At 46.2% G+C, this 15,956-nt stretch overlaps 1 protein-coding gene across 4 annotated transcripts in view; it reads right to left on the bottom strand.

Moving 5' to 3' along the window:
* Window positions 1–15,956, bottom strand: part of ano1a (anoctamin 1, calcium activated chloride channel a) — a 140,156-nt gene that overhangs the window by 30,704 nt on the left and 93,496 nt on the right. The window lies entirely within an intron of this gene.

A 15,956-nucleotide genomic window follows, 5' to 3' on the forward strand; every position in this document is an offset into this window, starting at 1 on the left:
TAAACCCTGAACTGGACGCCAGCCAGTAGCATGTTGATTTGATTGAAGAGTTTGTCCTTAATGACTTGAGACATCAGGCCGTGAATGGCTTCAATGGTCGTCTTGCAGCTGTCCCGTAATCCACACCGTCACTGAGTGGGAACCAATCCCTTGCTTCTCGCACACAAGTCTGGCGCGTATGCATACACGATCAGCGGCTATTTGTAACACATCTTCTGTATTTGAAATCCTATTTAGATGATTAAATGCAGACCGATTCAAGTATTGATAGAACCAATAGTAATGTGAGTATCAGTACTCCATTGATACCAAACCTCGAGTATCGATCATTTACATTTGTTTCTAGGATTTCAATTATTTTCAAATAATTATTGCGTAAATAGACAGACATTTCAGGTTAAGAGTAAAATTATTCTTTGTTTGAGCTTTTCTACCAGCTAGCTGTTGTCAAAGGAAGATCAATCCCCGCAAAGCAGCAGGACCAGAGAACATCCCTGGGCGGGCCCTCAGAGCATGCGCCGACGAGCTGACAGATGTTCTCACCTCCATCTTCAACCTTTTCCTCAGCAGGAGCATCATCCCCACCTGTTTCAAATCTACAACCATCGTCCCCTTCCCCAAAAAAGCCTATCCACCTGCCTGAATGACTACAGGCCAGTAGCACTCACCCCAATACTCATGAAGTGCTTTGAGAGAAGGGTGCTGGCCCACATCCAGAGCAGCATACCAGACTACCTGGACCCCCTGCAGTTTGCCTACCGGCCCAAAAGGTCCGCCTCAGACGCCATTGCTGCTCATCATCATCAAAGCTTGTCACACCAAACAGCCTACCATTCTAGGGTGTTCTGATTCACATTCTTGGAGGATATGCTCGATGGTCTGGGCGCCCTCTACACCATGTTATCAGTGGGCCGAGGGTTTATCTTTTTAGTTCCAAGTTTAGTTTTAGTTTTCGTTCAGTAGTTCCAAATTTCACCAGATGGTGATAAAGCTTGACATAGGGGTGATCTGATGGGAACTAGAGATTCCTCTAGTCACTAACAAAGTTAAATTGTTAGTGACTTGAGGAAGATGACCTGTTCTGAATTACACATAGCAACACACAATTTTGGATTACTATTTTTGGTACTTTGCTTCGCCATAACATAATCTGTAACAGTTTGAGCAATATCATTACATATATGTTAAAGTTAGAAGTACCCATAATCGTTTATGACTGTGTTAAGTTGACTATTGTGAAAACATGTTTTATTGTTGTTGCAATGTTTAATCAATATTTAACATGTATTTAACATTGATGTTCCATTTTACACATGAATGTATTAAACTGAGCAAAGACAACAAGGGTTAGTAGTGATACTATTTCAAGATTCAAGAAGTTTATTGGCCATGTTTGGGCATGCCAAACAAGGAATTTGACTCCGGTAGATCTCAGCCTCTGTTCAACATTTAGGTGACTGTTCAGGACATGTGCGAAAATTGACAATTATTCTCAAACATCCCCTGATCTTAAACTCCCAGGAGGGCAAGGAAAAACTCCTACTGGGGGAAATGAGAAACCTTAAGAGACCACAGATGGGAGGATCCCTCTTCCAGGATGACCAGGCTGGTAGACTGCGATGACGCATGAGCCTGACCCGGAGGTCACCTCGAGGCTGATGATGATGGCGCTGCAGTCTATTTTAGAATCAGTCATGGAAAAACGTAGGTATAGGACCTAATGGGAAAGCACCGGTACGTGACCTAGCTGGCATAGGACCCATGTGCAGAACGGGGTATAAAAAGGTCGTCCTGACACAGAGCAGGGCTCTTCCTCGTCAGTGTTTTGTCACTTCATGCTGCCCGCGAGCAAAGAACGCCGTTTAGACTAAGATGTATTTCTAGCGTCTTCAAATATGACTTTGTCAAAGTTTAAGCTTCGAGATAGGCGAGGGGATGCCGCTCCTGTGGCAGCAAGAGGGAAACGCCATATTAGGGCGTTGGCTTTCTCCTCAAGCCGACCTATCTTTTTAAATAAAATTCAGATTTTTGGAACAAGGCGAATTGATCCCTCGACTTATTCCACCAATTACCATTTTATACCTTTTGTCTCGTTTCCCTCTTTTTGAGTTTTACAATCGAGAGAACTTTGATACTGAATAATTTTGCCTTATTGAGATTGGTGAGTGGAATTACTGTTTGTTCTAACAATTGAGAATTGTAATACTTTTTCTTAATTATTCATTACATTTCTACTTTATAATCATTTAATTTCAATTAATGATTATTTTGATGTTTAGAGCTCTAAATCTCTTTTGTTTCTCTTCCATAGTCATACTGTAAACCGTTCAGTTCATTTTAAAGTGAAGACAGTTTTTATATTTGACATTAGGAATTGTCAGTTCTGGTTCGAAATAGTTAACTCACTCAATAGTTCCTCACGGTCTTAACAAAGACAGCTTCATTTATGCGAGATTTTACAAGTGCAATTGATCTACAGGCAGAGAGAGCCGTTGACACATTCTGACACCGCGTCTCGTCACTCAGCACGAGCCTCGGGATGACTTTAGAGGGATTGGCGTCCTAAAAAGATGAAATTGATTCCTTCGGAATTCATTTCTTAAAGGCAGTTAGAGCTCAGACGAGTCTCTTCTGACCCCGGCTTACTGAACTCTCGTCTTCCAATGAGAGCAGCATTGGAGCCTTATTTACCATTGCTATGGTTGGTTCTGACCACCTGATAGAACAAATCAAATAAAAACAAGCTTGGAGAAGGTGTATGGACGAAAGGAATTTAAGTGAGGCAGACAATGAATATGCAAATTACTACTATTACTGTGTACGTTTCAACTAAAACAACAATCCAGGTATGTTTCCGATGAAGATACTATGGCACGATTAAGAAATCAACGAGAACGTTTAATTTGTAAAAGACATGGAATTCAAAAGGACAACTAATTTAAAACTAAGTACTTGGTATTTGTATTGACGATACGGGAACAAGTACTTGGTATCGATTGATTACGGGTATCGCACAGCTTTAACAGAAAGTATGAAGGATTCAATTTGAAATAAGTTGCAAACATATTTTTAAACTATCACATACTAATAAAAGCATATATTAAAACTTGATAAACTCGAGTATAATTGACTTGCAAATTTGTATTTCACATATACCGTAATTTTGGGACTATAAATCGCGTTTTTTGTCATAGTTTGGGTGGAGGGGGGCGACTTATACTCAGGAGCGACTTGTGATTTTTTCACAAATTTTCAAAATTCAAAAATCCGCGATGTAGTGAAACCACGATAAACGAACCGCGATGTAGCAAGGGATTACTGTCATTTGAACTGCAAGTGACATCACCCGTGCTGCGCGGCGATTGTTTACATAAAGGGCAAAGAATTTGATCACGGGACGACGAAGATGACAAAGGGCCCCACGTACTACCGGCATCATTAGCGGCTTTTTTTTTTTATAAGTGACACGGAGGACGAAGAGTTTGAAGGATTTAATTGCAGCCTGGTGATCCTGAAAGGGGGATCCTTCCATCTGTGGTCCCTTTTCAAGGTTTCTCATTTTTCCCCTGGTAGGGTTTTTATGAGTTTTTCCTTGCCCTTTTGGGAGCTCAAGATCAGGGGATGCTTTGAGAATAATTGTCAATTGTTTGTCTATGTGAAGCCCTTTGAGACTGCTTGTGATTTAGGGCTATACAAATAAACTTGACTTAATAATTTGGAGTGACACAGAAGGTTTGAAAATCTATTATGGCTTTTACGCACGCCCGGTCCTTCTCGACGGGAGCTCTCTTTCACCTCCGTGAATGGAAGTCGGGGGCCAGCGCTCGGCCGGGTGGCTGTCCGGGGACGGTGGATGGGGCTCGGACATGGCTTTTACGCACGCCCGGTCATACTCTACGGAGCTTTCTTTCATCTCCGTGGCTGGAAGTTCAGTAGTTGTTGGCTCGTTGAACTCTTGTTTTGTTAAATAAAGAGCCGTTTACCAAACCCACGTCTTTCCTGGTACTTTGTTAACGCTACAATATAGTTATATACTAGATCTCTGCAGCGCACGTGCGGCGTTGTTGACATAAAAAACGAGGAATTTGATCGATGGATTTGGAGTGACACAGATGCGCTGGTCACCGGGGCCCCTCTCTGGAGCCAGGCCCGGAGGTGGGGCTCGAAGCCGAGCGCCTGGTGGCCGGGCCTTCGCTCATGGGGTATAGCCCGAAAAGAAAATGTGGGTCCCCCTTCCAATGGGCTCATCACCTATAGGAGGGGCCAAAGGCGTCAGGTGCATAGTGAGCTGGGCGGCGGCCAAAGGCGGGGACCTTGGCGGTCTGATCCCTGGCTGAAGAGGCTGGCTCTGGGGACATGGAATGTCACCTCTCTGGCTGGAAAGGGGCCCGAGCTGGTGTGTGAGGCAGAAAGGTTCCGATTTGACATAGTCGGACTTGCCTCCACACATAGTTTGGGCTCTGGTACAAGCCCTCTCGAGAGGGGCTGGACTCTCTTCCACACTGGAGTTGCCCACAGTGAGAGGCGTTGAGCAGATGTTGGCATACTTATTGCCCCCCGGCTGGGCGCCTGCACATTGGGGTTCACCCCGGTGAGCGAGAGGGTAGCCTCCCTCCGTCTCCGGGTGGGGGGACGGGTCCTGACTGTTGTTTGTGTCTATGCACCGAACGGCAGCTCAGAGTACCCACCCTTCTTAGAGTCCCTGGAGGAAGAGCTGGAGAGCGCTCCTCCTGGGGACTTCATCGTTCTACTGGGTGACTTCAATGCTCACGTGGGCAATGACAGTGAGACCTGGAAGGGCGTGATTGGGAGGAACGCCCCCCCCGATCTGAACCCGAGTGGTGTTCTAATGTTGGACTTCTGTGCTCGACATGGATTTTCTATAATGAACACCATGTTCAAGCATAAGAGTGTCCATGTGTGCACTTGGCACCAGGACACCCTAGGCCGCAGTTCGTTGATCGACCTTGTAGTCGTGTCATCGGATTTGCGGCCGCATGTTTTGGACACTCGGGTAAGGAGAGGGGCGGAGCTGTCAACTGATCACCACCTGATTGGTGGGTTGGCTCCGATGGTGGGGGAAGATGCCGGTCCGACGCTCTGTGAGGGTCTGCTGGGAACATCTGGCAGAATGCCCTGTCAGGAAGAGCTTCAACTCCCACCTCCAGCAGAGCTTTTCCCACGTCCCGGGTGAGGCGGGGGACATTGAGTCCGAGTGGACCATGTTCCGCGCCTCCATTGTTGAGGCAGCCGACCGGAGCTGTGGCCGTAAGGTTGTTGGTGCCTGTCGTGGCGGCAATCCCCGAACCCGCTGGTGGACACCGGCGGTAAGGGATGCTGTCAAGCTGAAGAAGGAGTCCTATAGGGCCGTTTTGGCCTGCGGGACTCCGGAGGCAGCTGACAGGTACCGGATGGCCAAGCGGAACGCGGCTTCGGCGGTTGCTGAGGCAAAAACCCGGGTGTGGGAGGAGTTTGGCGAGGCCATGGAGAATGACTTCCGGACGGCTTTGAGGAAATTCTGGTCCACTGTCCGGCGTCTCAGGAGGGGGAAGCAGTGCACGGTCAACACTGTTTACAGTGGAGATGGTGTGCTGCTGACCTCGACTCGGGATGTCGTGAGTCGGTGGGGGGAATACTTCGAAGACCTCCTCAATTCCACCGACACGCCTTCCACTGTGGAAGCAGGGCCTGAGGACTCTGAGGCGGACTCCAATCTCGGATGTCGAAGACACTGAGGTAGTTAAAAGACTGCTCGGTGGCAAGGCCCCGGGGGTGGATGAGATCCACCCGGAGTTCTTAAAGGCTCTGGATGTTGTGGGGCTGTCATGGCTGACACGCCTCTACAGCATTGCGTGGACATCGGGGACGGTGCCTCTGGATTGGCAGACTGGGGTGGTGGTTCCCCTCTTTAAGAAGGGGGACCGGAGGGTGTGTTCCAATTACAGGGGAATCACACTCCTCAGCCTCCCTGGTAAGGTCTATTCAGGGGTGCTGGAGAGGAGGATCCGTCGGGAGGTCGAACCTCAGATTCAGGAGGAGCAGTGTGGCTTTCGTCCTGGCCGTGGAACAGGGGACCAGCTCTACACCCTTGGCAGGATCCTCGAGGGTGCATGGGAGTTCGCCCAACCAGTCCACATGTGTTTTGTGGACTTGGAGAAGGCGTTCGACCGTGTCCCTCGGGAGGTTCTCTGGAGGGTGCTTCGGGAGTACAGGGTGCCGAGCCAACAAGGGCGGTTCGGTCCCTGTATCACCGATGCCAGAGTTTGGTCCGCACCTCCGGCTGTAAGTCGGATTTGTTCTCAGTGAGGGTTGGACTCCGCCAAGGGTGCCCTTTGACACCAATTCTGTTCATAATTTTTATGGACAGAATTTCTAGGCGCAGCCGAGGCGTTGAGGGGGTCCGGTTTGGGGACCTCAGCATCGCGTCACTGCTTTTTGCAGATGACGTGGTGCTGTTGGCTTCTTCAGTCCGTGATCTCCAGCTCTCACTGGAGCGGTTCGCAGCCGAGTGTGCGGCGGTCAGGATGAGGGTCAGACCTGCATGAAGCTGGCCCCCCCACACACGCAAAATTTAAGGAAAATAGTCTGTTTTGTTTGTGCTTCGTTTGTGCTGGTTTGTGCAGCAAAAATTTTTGTTTGTGCAGCAACGATTTTCGAGTTATAAAAGATTCTTTTATAGGTCATCCAGAGTTCACCCAGCCCCCCCTTTTTCTCCAAATGGACCCAAAATGGTACAGTTCGTTTGTGCTTCGTTTGTGCTGGTTTGTGCAGGAAAAAGTTTCGTTTGTGCTGCTCCGGTTTCGTAGATATTATTTTAGCGCGATGACGTCACCCAGCCCCCCATGCTATGGTTTTTCAGTTATGACACATTTCATTTATAGCGATGACGTCACCGTATTTCGTCGCGAATGTCAACAATGTCAATCTCTGGAATGCTTCTGATGCAAGACGAATGGACCCAGATTGTTTGTGCCCCAAAAATGTTTGTTTGCGCTCAGTGAATAATTCAATTTGCCATTTATTAAATATGAATTTATTTTCGAGAGATGTCAAATCCTTGCTCCACAGATCGTTGATTAACCATTTGTTTGTGCCATTGCAATTTTTCATTATTAAAATCATGCATCTTCGTTAACCCCCTGTCATGTATTTTATTCTAACAATTTTTCACTTGTTTTTTACATCCTGATAACTCCTCAATTCTTACACATGTATGATCCAATTAATTACCATGCAAAGTGATATCTGCAGGCCAGCCCTGCACACCTTTGTAAAAACAAACAGACACAATATCTGGTCAGCTCTGGGATTCAGTCATGATGAACCTGATCCTGAAACTAGCTGTGAAGCAAGCTCGGAATCAGGTCCTGAACTGTCATTTCAGCTTCATATTCCTTTTGACAAGTGGATGGAATTTATTCCGAAAAAGGCTGAATACAAAGATAAGAACTGTCAAACCCAAAAAAGAGAATATACCATTTTGAAGCCTGGTACCTGGACCCACATCATAAATGGAAACAGTCAAAATTCCTTGTACATATGTTTTTAAAAGAGCCAAGGTCTATCCATCGGTCTCAAATAATTATATTGAAATCAGGGGATACTGCAAGGAGTGCCATGGCCTTCTCAACATTAATTCGGGCGGAGAGACAGAAATTAACAGCCCAATAATGTTGAACTGTTTCAAGATTTCAAGAACATTAAGAACAGTGTTGACTCCCTTCACACTGGTAGCTCAAAGCGGTTTCTATCTGGACAGTTGCGTGAGCAGGTAGCCAAGGAACTTTGTGAGGGCAGGATGGAACCACATGTATGGCGAGCATCACAGGCAAATAAACTGATGGACTTCGGAGACTCTGAGCCAAGCCAGGACCGACCCAGGATTCTCTTGGGCATTATGTGGCATACTGCAGGAGGACTGCATATGCCTGGGAGATCTATAATGACCTGGGAAGTGGAGTGAAAGCAGCATCAGTAAATACTAAGATTTTCCCACATGCTGTGTTCTACACAGTGCGGTGATGCATTGTTGGATTTGTTGAAAAAAAAAAAAGTGTTGATAAGGTTCCCTTTGAAAAATAAAGTTATTTTTTCACGTTTTCAAGTTTCTTTTTCTCGCTGTCATCAAATTCACATACATGTATTAATTGTTGCATTAATTAATGTTTTGGAACAGAAATAGACTCACCAGGTAATTTAGGTTGCGGTGAACCTTTTTCACGTCAGATGTAATTTTAATAAATTATCATATAGGCTTATTGATAACAAGGAAATTAATCAATGAGCACGATAACACTAAAAGTACTAAAAGCACTAAAAGCCATTTCTCGCAGTGAAAGTTTTCTGTAAGCTAAAAAGGAAAAAAAAAGGCTATGAACATATTTACCTTGTATTCGTCTTGCATCAGGAGCATTCCAAGAGATTGACATTCGCGACGACATACGGTGACGAAATGGCTATAAATTAAATGTGTAATAACTAAAAAAAACAAGCAGCACAAACGAAAATTTTTGCTGCACAAACCAAGACAAACGAACGGTACCATTTTGGGTCCATTTGGAGGAAAAGGGGGGGCTGGGTGACATCATCGCGATAAAAATAAAGGTCTAATATCTACGAAACCTGAGCAGCACAAATGAAAATTTTTGCTGCACAAACGAAGCACAAACGAACGGTCCCATTTTGGGTCCATTTGGAGGAAAAGGGGGGCTGGGTGACGTCATCGCGATAAAAATAAATGTTTAATATCTACGAAACCGGACCAGCACAAGCGAAAATTTTTGCTCCACAAACCAGCACAAACGAAGCACAAACGAACGGTACCATTTTGGGTCCATTTGGAGGAAAAGGGGGGGCTGGGTGAACTCTGGATGACCTATAAAATAATCTTTTATAACTCGAAAATTTTTGCTGCACAAACCAGCACAAACGAAGCACAAACGAAACAGATTATTTTCCTTAAATTTTGCGTGTGTGGGGGGGCCAGCTTCACGCAGGTGAAGGTCAGCACCTCCAAATCCGAGTCCATGGTCCTCGGTCGGAAAAGGGTGGAATGCCCTCTCCGGATCGGGGATGAGATCCTGCCCCAAGTGGAGGAGTTCAAGTATCTTGGGGTCTTGTTCACAAGTGAGGGCAGGATGGAGCGCGAGATCGACAGGCGGATCGGTGCAGCGTCGGCAGTAATGCGGACTCTGTACCAGTCCGTCGTGGTGAAGAGAGAGCTGAGCCAAATGGCAAAGCGCTCGATTTACCGGGCAATCTACGCTCCTGCCCTCACCTATGGTCACGAGCTATGGGTCGTGACCAAAAGAACGAGATCCATGATACAAGCGGCCGAAATGAGTTTCCTCCGCAGGGTGTCCGGGCTCTCCCTCAGAGATAGAGTGAGAAGCTCGGTCATCCGGGAGAGACTCGGAGTAGAGCCGCTGCTCCTCCACGTTGAGAGGAGCCAGATGAGGTGGCTCGAGCATCTCATCAGGACGCCTCCCTGGGGAGGTGTTCCGGGCATGTCCCACCGGTAGGAGACCCTGGGGACGACCCAGGACGCGCTGGAGAGACTATGTTTCTCGGCTGGCCTGGGAACGCCTTGGGATCAACCGGGATGAGCTGGATGAAGTGGCTGGGGAGAGGGAGGTCTGGGAGTCCCTCCTAAAGCTGCTGCCCCGTGACCCAACCCCGGATAAGCGTAAGAAGATGGATGGATGGATGGATGGATGGATGGATGGATGACACAGATGGTTTGATAAAATTGTTTTAATATGATGGTTATTTTAAATATACTTTATATATCGTTATATTATATAATTAGAAATGCAACTCACGACGAGTCCGACGTAAGCAGCGCGGCGCATACGCGGCATTGTTTACATAAAGCAAGATCGATGGATTTAATGAATTGGAGTGACACAGATGGTTTGATAAACGTGTTATTTATGTAATACTTACTTGAATAACTCTGAATGTTACGTCAGGCCCGTTCTCAGCTCCTTGTTTGTGTATATGTCACATTAGCATACTGTATCGTTTAGCCTGTTGTTGCTGGTTCCTGTCTGTTTTTGGTGTTGGATTTTGACAAATAAATTTGCCCCAAAACTGCGACTTATACTCCGATGCAACTTATATGTTTTTTTTCACTTTATTGTGTATTTTATGGATGGTGCGACTTATACTCCAGAGCGAATTATAGTCCGAAAATTACGGTAGTAAAAGCTTATTTTGCTTGATTTTTATAATAATTTCTATACATGATAAAAAAAATATAAAGCAATGCTGATTTGCATCTGTAAACTTTCTATATTTTTAAAATTCATTTGGACTTTTAGCATTTTCAAGGTACTTCAGTGACCAAAGTCTTTCTATTATTAATGGTAACATTATTACACTTTTGGTTCATAAGAACTTTATAGATATGCCCTTCTGTCATACAGGCCCATAATAGAAAGCATTCTTCCACATCACATGTAATATTGGCCTGGTGTCATGTTCTAGACTGAAATAAATGCTAAAAGACATGATTAAAATAGCGTCGTTAAGTTTGCAATAAATGTGTCTGGTTCTGTGTACGAAATAAATTATGTCAGCAGATTGATGATGTTTTCTGAAAAAGGCAGAGATCACTTTGGTTGCCATGCGATGGCCATGAGAAAGTATGAAAACGAATGAAAGTTTATTGCCACGTTTGCAGCAGGATTGAGGACCCAAGTGCAGCAAACCAGGAATGCAGTAAGGGGTAGTTGAATAAAAGGGAAACAAAAAGGCAAAACAAAATACTGACATGAGTTCCAAAAGCAGAAGGGCCAGAGTTACAAAATAAAAATTCTGAAAATGGCTTAGATGGGTGGGAACATGCATTGATAAACAAAACACAATGGGACACACAATGTCTCAACAAGGACTAAAAAGTACAACTACAGTAATCCCTCGTATATCGCGGGTAATTGGTTACAAGACGACCCGCGATAGGTGAAAATCCGCTTCGTAGTGTAACCCTCTCATTTTTAACATACAGACATTTTTTGTGTATCAATAAATGCATATTAAACCATATAAGTGCATGTTATCATTAGAACATTAAGTGATAGTTTCAAACATGAAAATACTGTATGAACAGTATAAATGACATACAGAAAATAATGTATATGATAAATAATATAATAATAATGGTGTATGTGTGTGTGTGTGTGTGTGTGTGTGTGTGTGTGTGTGTGTGTGTGTGTGTGTGTGTGTGTGTGTGTGTGTGTGTGTGTGTGTGTGTGTGTGTGTGTGTGCGCTTAACATATGTAGATGTAGCTAAGGTATACCTACTGTAAATATGTTTCTAGAACTCTTATTATTATAACACCTTTTTTATAACAAGGTACAAGTTTACATACTGTAAATATGTGTTTAGAACTCTTATTATAAAAATTGTTTTATAACAAGGTACAATAATAACACTGTAAATATGTTTTTAGAACGCATTGTTAATAAAAACTTTTTTATAACAAGGTACAAGTGTACGCACTGCAATTGTGTGGGCAGTCCTTTCCTTCTGCTGGCGTGTGGGCAACTTTCGTGCCATAATTCCTCAATTTAGAATTTTTGTTTAGATGTTTTTGGGGGGGATGCTGCGATGTACTGAAGGCGCGATAAATGAACCGCTATGTAGCGAGGGATTACTGTAAATAAAAACAAACGAACGAGACAACAAGGAACACCTGGACAAAACACAATGGGTTGGAGGGAGCATATTGGGTAACACGAGTGATTAGGAAAACGAGTGCGAATGTGCACAACAGTCCAAGGAGAAAGATGGACAGCAAAATCACTAAACAAAATTCTAAATCATACACCCAATCGTCTTAGCCTAGCAAGCCAGACCCAATGCTGCACCAGTGATTTGGTCTGGTAGGTAGTTACATCAAGCGCATTTCTGTGGTGGGGCAAACCTGAATAAACAAAGTTTGAAGGAACTAATCAGCAAATAGAAAAAGGCAAATCTTTTTGGGAAATAAATATGCTGTCAAATGCTGGGATTTCAATGATGTGATTCAGATTAGTTAAATCTTATCTTCTGGTTCTTTGATCTCAAACATTTTGTGGTTTCTATTTACCTGACATGTTTCAGCAGAATTCTTTCACCATCAGAGTGTCACGAGATGTGTGTGACGTGTCTTCATCAGCTGATCTTCTAATAAAATCAGATTTGACAGGTGGGTTTCACCCTCTGCTGTCCGTTCACCCCCTCCAGGATGTTGGTCCAGGTCTCTCTAAAATCAGGTGTATGCTTCCTCATCCCTGTTGATGGTTCTCGGGCCCCATTTCCAGATCTAAATGGCCCCCCTAATCTTGTGGTCCTCAATGCGGATGACTCTGGCCTTTTCCCCGTCTATTATGTGGTATTCTCTTTTGCAGTGGCTGGTGATAGCTGTAGTGTTCCTGTTTTGTACCTTTTCTCTTATTGCTCTTATCTTGTTGACAGATTCGGGAGATTTTGTGGAGGGTGCTTCCGGAGTACGGGGTGCCGAGCCAACTGATAAGGGCGGTTCGGTCCTTGTATCACCGATGCCAGAGTTTTGTCCGCATTTCCGGCAGTAAGTCGGATTCGTTCCCAGTGAGGGTTGGACTCCGCCAAGGCTGCCCTTTGTCACCGATTCTGTTCATAATTTTTATGGACAGAATTTCTAGGCGCAGCCGAGGCATTGAGGGGGTCCGGTTTGGGGATCTCAGTATCGTGTCTCTGCTTTTTGCAGATGACGTGGTGCTGTTGGCTGCTTCAGGCCGCGATCTCCAGCTCTCACTGGAGCGGTTTGCAGCCGAGTGTGAAACGGTCGAGATGAGGGTCAGCACCTCTAAATCTGAGTCCATGGTCCTCGGGCGGATCGGGGATGAGATCCTGCCCCAAGTGGAGGAGTTCAAGTATCTTGGGGTCTTGTTCACGAGTGAGGGCAGGATGGAGCACGAGATCGACAGGCGGATCGGTGCAGCGTCGGCAGTAATGCGGATTCTGTACCAGTTCATCGTGGTAAAGAGAGAGCTGAGCCAAAACGCAAAGATCTCGATTTACCGGTCGATCTATGCTCCTACCCTCACCTATGGTCACAAGCTATGGGTCGTGACCGAAAGAACGGGATTCAGGATACAAGCGGCCGAAATGCGTTTCTTTCGCAGGGTGTCCGGGCTTAGAGATAGGGTGAGGAGCTCGATCATCCGGGAGAGACTCGGAGTAGAGCCGCTGCTCCTCCACTTTGAGAGGAGCCAGATGAGGTGGCTCGGGCATCTCATCAGGATGCCTCCTGGATGCCTCCCTGGGGAGGTGTTCCGGGCATGTCCCACCGGTAGGAGACCCCGGGGACGACCCAGGATGCGCTGGAGAGACTTTGTCTCTTGGCTGGCTTGGGAATGCCTTGTGATCCCCCGGGATGACCTGGATGAAGTGGCTGGGGAGAGGGAAGTCTGGAAGTCTTAAAGCTGCTGACCCCGCGACCCGTCCCCGGATAAGCGGAAGAAGATGGATGGATGGATCTTGTTGCTGTCTCCTCGCACTCCTGTTTGTGTTCCTTCCTTGGAATAAAGCCCTCCCCGTCTATCCAATTTATTACAAGATTGGCATGGTATTTCATGTACGCGTTTGTTTTATGGGTGTATCCCATCCTTGGGATGAAACGGCATTTGATGGAGTGTCGTGTGGTTTTACGAGTGTAACGTATCTTTCCATTGTTCTTTGGATACAATCAGAGACTCCTCTTATGTATGGATGCATTATGATTCTTAAGTGTTCTTGTTTATTTGATGATTTTTCTTCCTCCCTTGTGTTGTGTTTTTCTTGTATTTGATCTGTCATGCTCCTTTGGTTATTAGCCATTGTGGGTACTGGCATTTTTCAGTGTTTATGTTTTTCTACTCCTGTAGTCTGTCTTCCGGGTCTGTGATTATTGTTGTGCTTATGCAATGTTCTGACGACTGAGTTTATGGATCTTGGGCTGTTCAGAAGTCCAGAGGAGATATTGGTCGGTGTGTGGGTGATTATAACCTCTTACATGAACTCCCTAAATACAGACAGCACATAACGTGTCCCACCAGAGGGACACAGACACTGGACCCCTGCTACTCCGTACTAAAGGATGCATACCGCTCTGTGCCCTGTGCAGCTTCAGGACTCTTGGACCCTACCTACAGGCAGAAAACTTCTAAGCCTGTGGTGAGGACTGTGCGGAAATGGACAGCGGAGTCAAAGCAGGACCTCCAAGCCTGCTTTAACTGCACCGATTGGGGTGGTTTTGAAGTTGCAACTTCAGACCTGCATGAACTCACCGATACTGTGACATCATTCATCAGCTTTTGTGAGGACTTCTGTGTGCAGACTAAGACCTTCTGCATGTACAACAAAAACAAACCGTGGTTTACACCAAACCTCAGGATGCTGTGCCTACAGGAGTGGGGACCGTGACCTGTTCAGGCAGGCCAGGAACACACTGATCCGAGCGATCAGGAAAGCTAAGAGGAGCTATGGGCAGAGTTTGGAGAGACACGTCTCTGCCAATCCTGATCCCCCATCAGTATGGAAAGGCCTGCAGAGCATCACGGGCTTCAAAAGACAAACCCCCCGTCCTGTGGCGAGCCCAAGGCTTGCAAACCAGCTAAACAGGTTTTACTGCAGGTTTGAACGCTCCTGCCACACAACGGGACCTCCTGGATCACAATCAACTTCCACAACTTCCCCCACAACCCCCCTGGTCACACCTCCATGGCCGTTATCATCTACTCTCTCTCTTTCAGAAGCCGTGCCCGCACTTCAGCTCCGCGAGGAGGCGGTGTGTTAGCTGTTCTGGACATAGAAGGTCAGGAAGGCACCAGGCCTAGACGGTGTCCCCCTCCTGCCTGAAAGTCTGTGCTGAACAGCTGGCACCCCCCTTTGCACGGATCCTCAACCATTCCCTGGGGCTGTGTGAGGTGCCCTCGTGCTTCAAAAGCTCCATCATCATACTGGTGGCCAAGAAGCCCGCCATCACATGACTGAATGATTACAGATCTGTCACCGTTACATCTGTGGTCATGAGATCCTTTGAGAGGCTAGTGTTGAGCCACCTGAAGAACATCACGGGCCCCCTGATCGACCCCTTGCAGTTTGCCTACTGCTGCACTACATCTTGCACTACATCCTGCGCCACCCAGGGACGTACGCCAGGATCCTGTTTGTGAACTTCAGCCTGACGTTCAACACCATCGCTTCCAACATCCTCCATCAGAAGCTCATCTAGCTCGCTGTGTCTGCTCCACCTGTCAGTGGATCACCAGCTACTTGACCAACAGGAGACAGCATGTGAGGCTGGGGACCATCACATCCGACACCCGGACCACCAGCACTGGCGCCTCACAGGGGTGCGTACTCTCCCTCAGGAGTTGCTGAAGACCTTCTACACTGCCATCATCCAGTCTAACCTCTGCACCTCCATCACTGTTTTGTTTGGATTGGCCACCAAACAAGACAAGCACAGACTGCAACGGACAATCAGGTCTGCGGAAAAGATAATCGGTACCAACTTGCCATCTATCCAAGACTTGTACCTGTCCAGGACCAGGAAACGTGGGAGTAACATCTCTGCAGACCCTTCTTACCCAGGTCACAGTCTGTTCAAACTACTCCCCTTTGGACGGCGTTACAGAGCACTGTACGCCAAAATCAGCAGACACAGACACAGCTTCTTCCCTCAGGCTGTCGCTCTGATGAACTCACACCACTCACACCACTTACAGAGAGATCACTGTTCAATAACATCCTGCTCTCGGCACTTAAATGTTGTTAGTTGCCTCAATGTTGTCAGTCACTTAAATGTCGTACAGAGTCAAATTCCCTGTTTGGCATGCCGAACTTGGTCAATAAAGCTGATTCTGATTCCTGTGTACTTTTATTTTGATGCCCCTGTTGTCCATGAGCTAAATCACCAGAAAGGCTATAGATCTTTTGTATCCTCTTC

This window comes from Syngnathus leptorhynchus, chromosome 3 (genome assembly GCF_054491065.1).
Source record: "Syngnathus leptorhynchus isolate UIUO chromosome 3, UIUO_Slep, whole genome shotgun sequence".
Lineage (NCBI taxonomy): Eukaryota > Metazoa > Chordata > Actinopteri > Syngnathiformes > Syngnathidae > Syngnathus > Syngnathus leptorhynchus.